We start from the raw sequence: 12,445 nt of genomic DNA on the forward strand, positions 1-12,445 counted from the left end.
ATGTGCTGGTAAGTGCCTGACCTAACCCCGACGAGGTAGTGACGAGGCTAGGACCAAACTCTAGATAAACCTGTGCAGTTATATAATAAACAACGAAAATATAAATAGGTAATAACAGTTTAAAAGGGAGGGGAAACATGCTTCGGGGAAACATATCACTTCTATCAGAAACTTAATAAAGTATGAAAGAACACTCGATGTCTACAATCAATACAATAACAATATTGTTGCGGCACGCAACCCGATCCCTTATCATTTAACATTGTTACGGCGTGCAACCCGATCCACATATATACCTGTTGTGGCGTGCAACCCAATCCAATATAATATCTGTTGCGGCGTGCAACCCGATCCACATATATAGCTGTTGCGGCGTGCAACCCGATCCAATATAATATCCGTTGCGGCGTGCAACCAGATCTAATATAATATCTAATAATGTTCTGGCGCGCAACCCGTTCTAAATATACAGTCAACAATAATCATAATTAACCGTCCCAAAAAGGGATCAACAATAGACTATACTATCCCGGCAAGGGAACTCAATAGTACAAGTATATACGTCCCGACAAGGGAGAAACAACCATAACCAAACTTGTTACAACACCTAACTATCTCAACTATAACTCATCTAGTTTCAACATTTAACTACCTCAGCTATAATTAAACTTGTTACAACACCTAACTACCCAGCTATAACCAAACTTGTTACAACACCTAACACGAAGAATCATCAACATAAGCGTCCGTAATATCAATTAAGAACACAATGTAAGGGAACCTCAACTCAACAATAGCCCGGCAAGGGGCAACATAATGATCTCTTCTCTTTCTCACTTTTACTTCACAATTCACTTCACAACTCGAGTCAATGCTCTAGAGTTTCGATTATCACTTATACTTTTACAATTCGTTATACAACTGGAGTCAACGCTCCTCAATGTTCATAGGTCACAATTCTTTTCACAACTTTACATTACAAATAGAAATCTTCACCAAGGCATGAATAATACAACGAGATCATGAAAATCACAAGATAAGACTCACGGTCATGCTTGACACCAACGCATAGATACTCGTCACCATGCCTATACGTCGTACGCGACAAGAAACAAATAGCAAATAGGACATAACTCCTAATCCCTCAAGCTAAGGTTAGACCAAACACTTACCTCGATGCCTCGAACACAACTCAAATTTCAATTATAGCTTTACCCCTTGATTCTTCCGCCAATTCGCTTGTATCTGGCCACAAATTACTTAATAACATCAATAAACGCTAAATGAATCAATTTGAATGCATGATAATGAGTTCTCCAAATTTTTACCCAAAAAATCAAAATCGCCCCCGAGCCCACGTGGTCAAAACCCGAGGTTCGAACCAAAACCCGATTACCCATTCCCCACGAGCTCAAATATGTAATTTGTTTTGAAATCAGACCTCAAATCGAGGTCCAAATCCCCAATTTTTGAAAAACCTAGGATCAACCCAAAACACCCAATTTTCCCCATGTAAATCATTGATTTGAAGTTGAATTCATGTTAAAAGATGTTAATGATTGAAGAAAACTAGTTAAAAATAACTTACAATTGATTTGGAGAAGAGGTTGTTTGAAAAATCGCCTCTTATGTTTATGGGATTTTGAAAAATGAAAATAACTGGAAATCCCGTCTATTTATACCCCTCTCAGACCCTCTCCGCGGACCACATAAAAAAGACTGCGACCGCGGAGCTCCACCGCGGACCGCAAGAAATCGAGCGCGGCTACGAAGGCTTGGCCTTGCTCACCGCGGATTGCACAAATCCCACCGCGGTCGCGGAGTCCCCACCACGGCCGCGAAGCTAGGATATGTAGGAAACCTTTGAAGCAAAGGTTCGGTCAAATCTTTTTCAAAAAAATGCTTCACACGGAGTACTCGGATGGGCAAAAATCGCTCGCTTTATCTTTGCACGAAAACCCTTCGTGTCTTCGGGCAAAGAGGGGCAGCTGTAAGCACGTGATTTTTGCCCAATATGAGAATTACTCCCAAAAAATTCAAAAATAAAATGATTTTTCTTTGATGTGCAATTTTGTGATATTTTGTGATATTTTGAATAATTATTTGTATTTGTTTGTGCATGTTTATTTGCTAAATTAATAAAAAATACAAAAATATGTCGCATTTTGCATGTAGGATTTAATTCTACAATTGTTAGTAATTAAATTTGTTTTACAAAAATTAAAAATTACAAAAATAGGCATCGTTTGCATTTTTAGCATTTAATGTCCAAATATACAATTTTATGCTTAATTATTACTTAATTGTGCGTTAATTGTTATTGGGAGTTAATTTGCGCTTTTATAACTTAATTTAGTTCTTAATAATAGTTTAAGTATTTTTATAATTTAGTTTTAGAGAAATAAAAGAAGAAAAGAGAGCGAAAATATAAAGAAAGTCGGAATTGGGCCTCTTCTTCAAATTTAAGCCACAAGCCCAAAAAATGGCCCAATCTTCCCTACGACCCAGTCCATTTCGAACTGGGTCGACCCAGTCCATAACCCAAAAGACCCAAACCCCCTTTGTCTTTCATTTTTTACAAAACAAAAACAAAACAAAAAAAAATAAAAGAAGAAAACCCTAGACTAAGAGATCCGCCCCCCCCCCCCTCTTTCTTTCTTCTTCTTCCTAAAAGTTTCAAGCAAGAAACCATGGTAGCTACCCTTTCCCCCTCTGCCTCACCTTCACACACACGCACAACCCCTCGTCGGACCACCCAAATCGACCCCCGTCCGCCATTAAAACCAAACGACCACCTTCAAACTTCGACATCCATGGTTGTCCCCCCCTTGTTTCTTCGTCGTCTTCTTCACCACGTCCAGTCATGGATGACTTCAAACAGCCCCAAGCAGCCATGAACGAGCAGCCATGACGAGCAGCAATGACTCCCAGCAGCTACACCATCTTCGTCGCGTCCAAACAACCATCGTCGCAGCTGTTTCTGCGTCATCCATGTCGCTGCTGCTGCGTCCTTTTCTCTTCGCCATTGCTGCTGTTTTTGTCCTCCATTGCTGCTGTTTTTTGTCCTCCATTGTTGCTGCTTTTTGTCCTCCATTGTTGCTGCGTTTCCACTGCTCCATCGACGACGAACAGCTCGTCGACCTTCACCAAACATGCTTGCCGCTGCTGCTGTTTTTTGCCTTCATCTTCTCTTCGTCTTCGTCGTCATTTGTTCGAGCTTTGGTCGAGGCTCGGACAGATTTGTTTACAATCAAAGTTCTTCGTTGATTCATCTCCGGTTAGTTGTTTTTGAGTTTTATTTTGTCCATATTTCGTTTTTATATTTCTCGAAGTTAAAATCGTTAAAGAATTCAATTCTTGTTTTGTTCGTTGTTCATCGTTGAAATCATTTTTCTAGTTTGTTCATGTTCATGTGCTTTGTTAAATTAATTTTCAGATTTCAAAATAGAAGTTTAATTAGTTGTTTTCATATTCATTTCATGTTTGTATTATTGTTTAAATGAATATTTGTTAGTTTGATGTTTGTTAGATTCAAATTGAAATTTAATTAACTATTTCTTCAATTTGTTTCATGTGTTTATGTATTGTTAGAAGTTGTTAATATTGTTAAGTTTAAGCTTAAGTTCATAATTGTTTATTCGTCGATCTTGTTATTTGTCTAAAAGAATTTAGTTGTGTTTAGAGAAATATGTTGGTTTAATCGTTTAAATCCATCATGTTTGTTGTTTAAAATAGATTTAATTCATGTTCATACTTTGTTTGATTGTTCTTGAATCCGAAATTTGTATAGCTTGATTTCTTGTTTACCATTTGTGATTATTTCTTGAATTTGTCTCATAAAGTTTAATATAGGAATTGTTGGTTGTAATGTTGTTAGAATTGATTTTAAGTTCAATATGATTGAAGTTAGAAATCTAAATATACTTGTTTGTTGTAGTTGTTGAATCCGAAAATAGGATTGTTTGTTGCTAAAATATTGTTCAATCAAATTTTAGTTGTTCTTTGTTGTTCAATTTGTGTTCATGTGATTTGTTGTTGAAATGTTGTTAAAATTGTGTTCATGTGATATTGTTGTTATGATGTTCATCCGTGTTCATATTGTTGTTTGAACATTGTTAGAAATTGATCATATTGTCTATATTTTGGTTAAGTTTGATTAATTGATGTGTTATAGCTGATGGGTAGTTTGGTAAATTTGTAGTACGTTCAGGGGTAGTTTGGTAATTTCAGTAAGGTCGGAGGGGTAGTTTAGGAATTGTACATTTTGTAATTGTTTATTTGAAGCATGGGGGACAAAATGAAATGGGGTGGGTTGTGATATGGTTATTTAATATAAAGGGGGGACAAGATTTAATTTAAAGGGGAATCTTGCATTATTTTAAATGAAGCATGGGGGACAAAATATAATAGGGTGGTGTGATATGTTTATTTAATGTAATAGGGATGAGTAGAAAGATAATGGGTTGGGTAGAGAAAAAGTATGGATTTTAATTAATTGAAAGGTTTATGGGATGTGTTATATATGTGAAGTCTTGAACACAAGACATAAGAAAAAGAGGGAGAGAGATACGAAAAAAAAATACACACACAGATAGAGAGAGAAAAAACGGACAGAGAATAGAAGAGAGAAAAATTCCGAAAAATATTTAAGCTTTCAAAATAAAATAAAACTAAAAAAAATCTACTGCTTTCTTTCTTTGTTTGAAATTAGTATTAATGGTTGTTGTTTCATTTAAAGCTTAAAGCTTTTGTTTTTGGGATTACTACTCCACCGGTCTGTTACTGGGTTGTTACTGCTGCTGGACTGTTGTTGCTGTATTGTTATTACTGTCGCTGATTCTCATCATCATTTTCTTTTGCTTCCGATATCAGGTACACAACTGAAAGCTGGTTATTGTAATCCGAATATGAAGCATGAATACGAAAAAATAAATAGTTGAAATTTTGAATTAGTTTTAATTATATTCTGAATTTTATTTGTATGTATAATTTATTTAGTTTGCAAAAAAATCAGAATCGTGTAGCTATTTAATACATATAGTGGAATATCCGACGATAGCTTAACGATTGAACTACCTATATATTGCCAAAAATAAATAAATGGTGTAGTAACTTCGTCAAGTAAAAATCAAACGAATAGGCCATCTAGTAAGAATTTGGTAGAAATATTGTTTAGTTAAATAATATTGGTTAAGTTCAGCATGTAAATGGTCTAGGATTAAAATTGGATTGCTATTTTTTAATTTGACAAATTGAGAACATGCCTAGTATAATGTAACTAGGTAATAACATGTAAATAAATTAAGACATTTTCTCTTTATTTTGTAAAGAAAAATTTCAACAGAAAATGTAGGCATTTTAGGACTATTTTTTTTTAATAAAATGAGATGAGCCTCGCCCAATAAAACACACTAATTGCGGGGCCCTCAATAACTGTTTAATTGATTACTTAGACTTCGGATGGGCCGTTTAACAAATTTCACGGCCTTCCCCAAAGTAAATAAAACGCTAATTGCTTTAGGCGCGGTATAATAATAATTCCATTCTTAAACATGGGTACGCATTTATGCGACCCAAACTAATTTGCATAATTAGGGATGCGTTCGCGTGACTTGATTATACTTCTAAAGGCATTTCGGATTATGCGTTCGCGCAACTTCGAGCAAATTTTTATTAAAAAGGGGTTCTTCGGAGAATATCAAATTAATTTCATATAACCTGAGATGTGCAGTTCACTATTTAATCATACAAGAGCGACAGACGTTCTTAATTTTATTTTAAGCACAATTTCGAACTTAAGTCTATTTTTATAAATAAATAAAAATTTCGAAAAAAATAAATAAATTATATTATCAATATCATTGTGTATACGTACGCGTAACACGATTTTTCACGTTAAAAAAATATATAATATATAAAACGGATACACGTATGCGTGATTCGATTCGAAGAAGGGTCCTTAATTACAAGCAGTCTAAATAGAAGCGGTAACAATAAAATTGGGCAATAAATATGCATTTAATAAATCAAAGTCAAATATAATAACAGTTAAGCGACCGTGCTAGAACCACGGAATTCGGAAATGCCTAACACCTTCTTCCGGATTAACAGAATTCCTTATTCAGGATTTCTGGTTCGCAGAATAACAAACAGAGTCATATTCTCCTCGATTCAGGGATTAAAAATTGGTGACTTGGGACGCCTTAAAATTCCCAGGTGGCGACTCTGAAACAAAACAAATAAATCCCGTTTCGACTGTCCTTTAATTGGAAAAACTCCCACGCACCCTCGCGGGGGCGGAAAAAGGAGGTGCGACACACATCATCAAAATAACATGTAAAATCATGAATTAAACCTCAAAACTCAACATTTTCATCAAGAACTCTTAAAGTTCATAACTCTTCAACCGGAAGTCCAACTCACGTCAAATAAACTCCGTTTTTCACCAAATTTCACATTTATCTTTCAAATACTATAACAAGTTTGTACCGAGCTCCGGAACCAAAATACGGGCCCGATAACAATGGTTTCAAACATTAATTCTTTTCTTTATTCTTTAGATAATTCAGTAAAATAATTTCTTTCAAAAATTGATTTCTAAAGCTTGGGATCTCGGAATTCATTTTCAGGCATACACCCAAGTCCCATATTTTACTACGGACCTCATAGGATCGTTGGAACACGGATCCGGGTCCGTTTTCTAAGAATGTTGACCAAAGTCAACCATAATCAAAGTTTTAACTCTAAAATTTCCATTTCTCATATTTTCACAGATTATCAAATTTAAGCTTTCCGGCTACCGGACTGCGCATGCAAATCGAGGTGACTCTAAATGAGGTTTTCAAGGCCTCAAAACACGAAAATTTCGTTTTAACACAAGTGAACATTCTCCACCTCTAAAACAATTGTTTGTCCTCGAACGGACAGAAGAATGAAGTACCTGAGTCAGGGAAAAGATGGGGATAACGACTCCGCATATCGGACTCGAACTCTCAGGTCAATGCCTCAGGAGGTTGACCTCTCCACTGAATACGAACAGAAGGAAAACTCTTCGACCTCAATTGACGAACCTGCCGGTCTAGATAGCTACCGGCTCCTCCTCATAAGACAATCCTTGTCCAACTGGACAGTGCTGAAATCTAACACGTGGGATGGATCGCTGTGATACTTCTGAAGCATGGATACATGAAACACTGGATGCACGGCTGATAAGCTCGGCGGTAACGCAAGTCTATAAGCCACCTCTCCCACTCGATCAAGAATCTCAAACGGACCAATGAACCTAGGGCTAAGATTGCCCTTCTTCCCAAATCTCATCACGCCCTTCATAGATGATACTCGGAGCAATACCCGCTCATCGACCATAAAAGCCACATCTCGAACCTTGCGGTCTGCATAACTCTTTTGCCTGGACTGAACTGTACGAAGCCTATCCTGACTTTGTCCAAAGCCTCCTGAACCAGATCCGTACCCAACAATCGAGCCTCTCCCGGCTCAAACCATTCAACCGGAGACCGACACCGCCTACCATATAAAGCCTCATACAGAGCCATCTGAATACTCGACTGGTAGCTGTTGTTGTAGGCAAACTCTTCTAAAGGCAAAAACTGATCCCACGAGCCTCCAAAGTCAATGACACAAGCTCGAAGCATATCCTCTAAAATCTGAATAGTCCGCTCGGACTGCCCGTCAGTTTGAGGATGAAATGATGTGCTCAACTCAACCTGTGTACCCAACCCTCGCTGAACTGCTCTCCAGAAATGCGAGGTAAACTGCGTACCTGGGTCCAAAATGATAGACACAGGCACACCATGAAGACAAACAATCTCCCGGATATAGATCTCAGCTAACCTCTCGGATGAATAGGAGACTGCCACATGAATGAAATGCGCTGACTTGGTTAGCCTATCAACAATGACTCATACTGCGTCGAACTTCTTCCGAGTCTGTGGGAGTCCAGTAACGAAGTCCATAGTGATCCGCTCCCACTTCCACTCGGGAAGCTCAATCCTCTGAAATAACCCACCAGGCCTCTGATGCTCGTACTTGACCTGCTGACAATTCAAACAACGAACCACATATGCTACGATATCCTTCTTCATTCTCCGCCACCAATAATGTTGTCGCAAATCCTGATACATCTTTGCAGCATCCGGATGAATAGAGTACCGGGAGCTATGGGCCTCCTCTAAATCAATTCCCGAAGCCCATCCACATTTGGCACACACACTCGACCTTGCAATCTTAAAACTCCATCATTATCTAGGGTAACCTGCTTGGCACCTCCGCGCTGCACCGTGTCTCTAAGGATGCACAAATGGGGATCATCATACTGCCGATCACGGATACGCTCCAATAAAGAAGAACGAGCGATCGTGCAAGCTAATACCCGACTAGGCTCAGAAATATCCAACCTCACAAACCGATTGGCCAAGGCGTGAACATCCAAAGCAAGCGATCTCTCACTGACTGGAATATAATCAAGACTGCCCATACTGACTGACTTCCTACTCAAAGCATCGGCCCCCACATTGGCCTTTCTTGGGTGATATAAGATAGTGATATCATAATCTTTCAACAACTCCAACCACCTCATCTGCCTCAAATTCAACTCCTTTTGCTTGAACAAATACTGAAGACTCTTGTGATCCGTGAACACCTCACATGCCATGCCATACAGATAATGCCTCCAAATATTCAATGTGTGAACTATGGCTGCCAACTCTCGATCATGAACCAGATATCTCTTCTCATGAATCTTCAACTACCGTGAAGCATAGGCAATGACCTTGCCATCCTGTATCAACACTGCACCAAGCCCAATACGAGATGTATCACAATAAACTGTATAAGGCCCTGAACCTGTGGGTAAAACCAATACTGGTGTCGTAGTCAGAGCTGTTTTGAGCTTCTGAAAGCTCGCCTCACACTCAGCTGACCATCTGAACTGGGCACCCTTCTGGGTCTACCTGGTCATCGGGGCTGCGATAGATGAGAACCCCTCCATGAACCGATGGTAGTAGCCTGCCAATCCCAAGAAACTCTGAATCTCTGTAGCTGATGCTGGTCTAGACCAGTTCTTGACTGCCTCAATCTTTTTCGGATCAACCTGAATACCCTCTACCGATACAACATGGCCCAGAAATACAACTGAACTCAACCAGAACTCACACTTCGAGAACTTAACATATAACTGACTATCCCTTAAGGTCTGAAGAACCATTCTAAGATGCTGCTCGTGCTCCTCCCGACTGCGGGAAGATATCAAAATATCATCAATGAAGACTATCATGAACGAGTCCAAATAAGGCCTGAACACTCGGTTCATCAAATCCATAAAAGTTGTTGGGGCATTGGTCACCCCAAATGACATAACCAAGAACTCATAATGCCCGTACCGAGTGCGGAATGCTGTCTTAGGGACGTCGGATGCCCTAATCCTCAACTGATGGTAGCCATATCTCAAATCAATCTTCAAAAATACCCTGGCACCCTGAATCTGATCAAACAAATCATCAATCCTCGGCAATGGATACTTATTCTTGATTGTAACCTTGTTCAAGTGCCGGTAATCAATACACATTCTCATCGATCCGTCCTTCTTCTTAACAAACAACACCGTCGCACCCCAAGGCAAAACACTCGACCTAATGAAACCCTTCTCAAGCAAGTCTTGCAACTGCTCCTTCAACTCTTTTAACTCAAGCGGGGCCATACGATACAGCGGGATAGAAATGGGCTGAGTGCCTGAAGCCAAATCAATGTAAAAGTTAATATCCCTGTCGGGTGGCATACCCGGCAGGTTTGAAGGGAAAACATCAGGAAACTCTCGAACAATGGGCACAGAATCAATAGAGGGAACCTCGGCACTAGAATCACGAACATATGCCAAATAGGCCAAATACCCCTTCTCGACCATACGTCAAGCCTTCACATAAGAGATAACACTATGGGTTGAATGGCCAGGAGTCCCTCTCCACTCTAAATGAGGCATACCCGGTAAAGCTAAGGTCATAGTCTTGGCATGACAGTCTAAGATAGCATGGTAAGGTGATAACCAGTCCATCCCCAATATAATATCGAAATTGACCATGTCTAAATGCAATAAATCTACACGAGTCTCAAGACCCCCAATCACCCCAATACAAGAATGATGGACTCGATCAACTACAACAAAAATCACCCACCGGTGTAGACACATAAACGGGAACACTCAATGAATCACTAGGCACAACCAGATACGGTGCAAAATAAGATGACATACGAGTAGGTGGACCCTGGATCAAATAACACTGAAGCATCTCTATCGCAAACCAGAATAGTACCTATGATAACCGCATCTGAAACCTCAGTCTCGGGCCTGGCTGGAAGAGCATAACATTGGGGCCGGGCCCCACCATCCTGGGCTCCATCTCTAGGACGGCTTGCAGCTGGTTGGTCTCCACCTCTAAATCCTCTACCCCCACCTCTCGTTGCTCTACCCCTACCTCTCGCTGGCTGGGCGGTCTGTGGAACACCTGGTGCCTGGACCATAGTACGGGAACCCTGCTGCTGCGACTGAGTACCCACCAACCTCGGACAAGTCCTCCTAATATGACCATACTCACCACACTCAAAACATCCACCTGAGTGATGTGGCTGAGGAAACTGAGACTGATCCTGGCGACCCGAATGACCACCCCGAAAACTTTGGAGCGGCGGTGCACTGATAGGAGCTAGTGGTGCACTGTAGGACTGCTGATCGGAATACCACATCTGTGTACCACGGCTACCTGAAGCGCCGTGAGAGACCTGAAGAGCTGACTGAAAGGGCCTAGGAAGATGGCCTATACCATATGAATCCCTACCTCCAGATGAGGCACCACTGAATCTACCTGAATGACGGGGCCTCTTATCCGACCCATGACCACCTCCCTACGATAGGACCATCTCCACTCTACGGGCCACATTGGCCGCCTCCTGAAAAGTGATCTCACTCCCAGCCTCCCTAGCCTTCTAAAGGAAAAGTGGCTGAATAAGCCCATCAATAAACCTCCTCACCCTCTCTCTCTCTCTCTCTCTCTCTCGGTAGGAAATATGACAAGAGCATGGCGAGATAAGTCGATGAACCTGGTCTCATATTGGGTAACTGTCATGGAACCCTGTTGGAGGCACTCAAACTGGCTCCGATAAGCCTCTCGCTGAGTAATGGGGAGAAATTTCTCCAAAAATAGTTGTGTGAACTGCTCCCAAGTCAAGGCTGGAGATCCGGCTGGTCTAGCTATGCAATAATCCCTCCACCAAGTCTGGACGGATCCAGACAAGCGAAATGTAGCAAAATCGACCCCATTGGTCTCAACAATACCCATGTTCCTGAGAACCTCGTGGAAGCTGTCTAGATAATCTTGGGAATCCTCAGTAGATGCACCGCTGAAAGTCGAAGTGAAGAGCTTGGTGAACCTATCCAGCCTCCACAAAGCATCAGCAGACATAACCGCTCCATCACCGGTCTAAGCTACCACACCCAGCTGAACTGCTCCAACTGGCTGAACCATTGGAGTCTGAATCTAAGGAGCTACCTGCTTCGGAGTGCAAGTAGCAGGAGTCTGGGCCCCTCCTCCAGCCTGAGAGACGGTTGGTGTTATAGGAAGCAAGCCCGCTCGGGTGACACTCTCCATGAGGTCCACTAATCGGACAAGAGCATCCTGAAGGACTGGGGTAGCAATAAACCCCTCTCGGACCTGAGCTGGGCCCACCAGAGTTGTTGGGGCCGGAACCTCATCATCAAAGTCAACCTGAGGCTCCGCTACTGGGATCACCCTTCATGCTTTACACTCTTTCCTCAGGAAACAAACAATGCATGACATCACCCTTCGTGCTTTATCTCTCTTCCTCACCCAAACAATAATCACAAACAATAGGGTAAGGGAATAAATGAAATTGCAATAAAGATCCTGGCAAGGGAACAACAATTCAACAAATAAATCCCGGCAAGGGAATAACAATTCAACAAATAAATCCCGGCAAGGGAGATAACAAATAAATGAACAATAGCCCGGCAAGGGCAACAACATAATGATCTCTTCTCTTTCTCACTTTTACTTCACAATTCACTTCACAAGTCGAGCCAATGCTCTAGAGGTTCAATTTTTTACTTACACTTTTACAATTCATTATACAACTTGAGTCACGCTCCTCAATGTTCATAGGTCACAATTCCTTCCACACACTTTAAACAACAAATAGAAACCATCACTAAGGCATGAAAGATACAACGAAGTCATGATAATCACAATATAAAGACTCACGGGCATGCTAGACACCAACGTATAGATACTCGTCACCATGCCTATACGTTGTACTCAACAATTAACACATCGCAAATAGTACTCAACTCCTAATCCCTTAAGCTAAGGTTAGACCAAACTCTTACCTCGATGTCACGAACACAATTCACGATTCAATT

General features: G+C 40.7%; 1 long non-coding RNA gene across 1 annotated transcript; it reads left to right on the top strand.

The window, feature by feature from the left end:
- Positions 1 to 2,698: 2,698 nt before the first annotated feature.
- Positions 2,699 to 5,077, top strand: LOC138886496 (uncharacterized). Its single transcript, XR_011405273.1, has 2 exons — positions 2,699 to 3,277; positions 4,873 to 5,077. It is a non-coding gene; the product is annotated as an uncharacterized lncRNA (long non-coding RNA).
- Positions 5,078 to 12,445: the final 7,368 nt, after the last annotated feature.

This window comes from Nicotiana sylvestris, chromosome 2, assembly GCF_000393655.2.
Source record: "Nicotiana sylvestris chromosome 2, ASM39365v2, whole genome shotgun sequence".
Classification (NCBI taxonomy): Eukaryota; Viridiplantae; Streptophyta; class Magnoliopsida; order Solanales; family Solanaceae; genus Nicotiana; species Nicotiana sylvestris.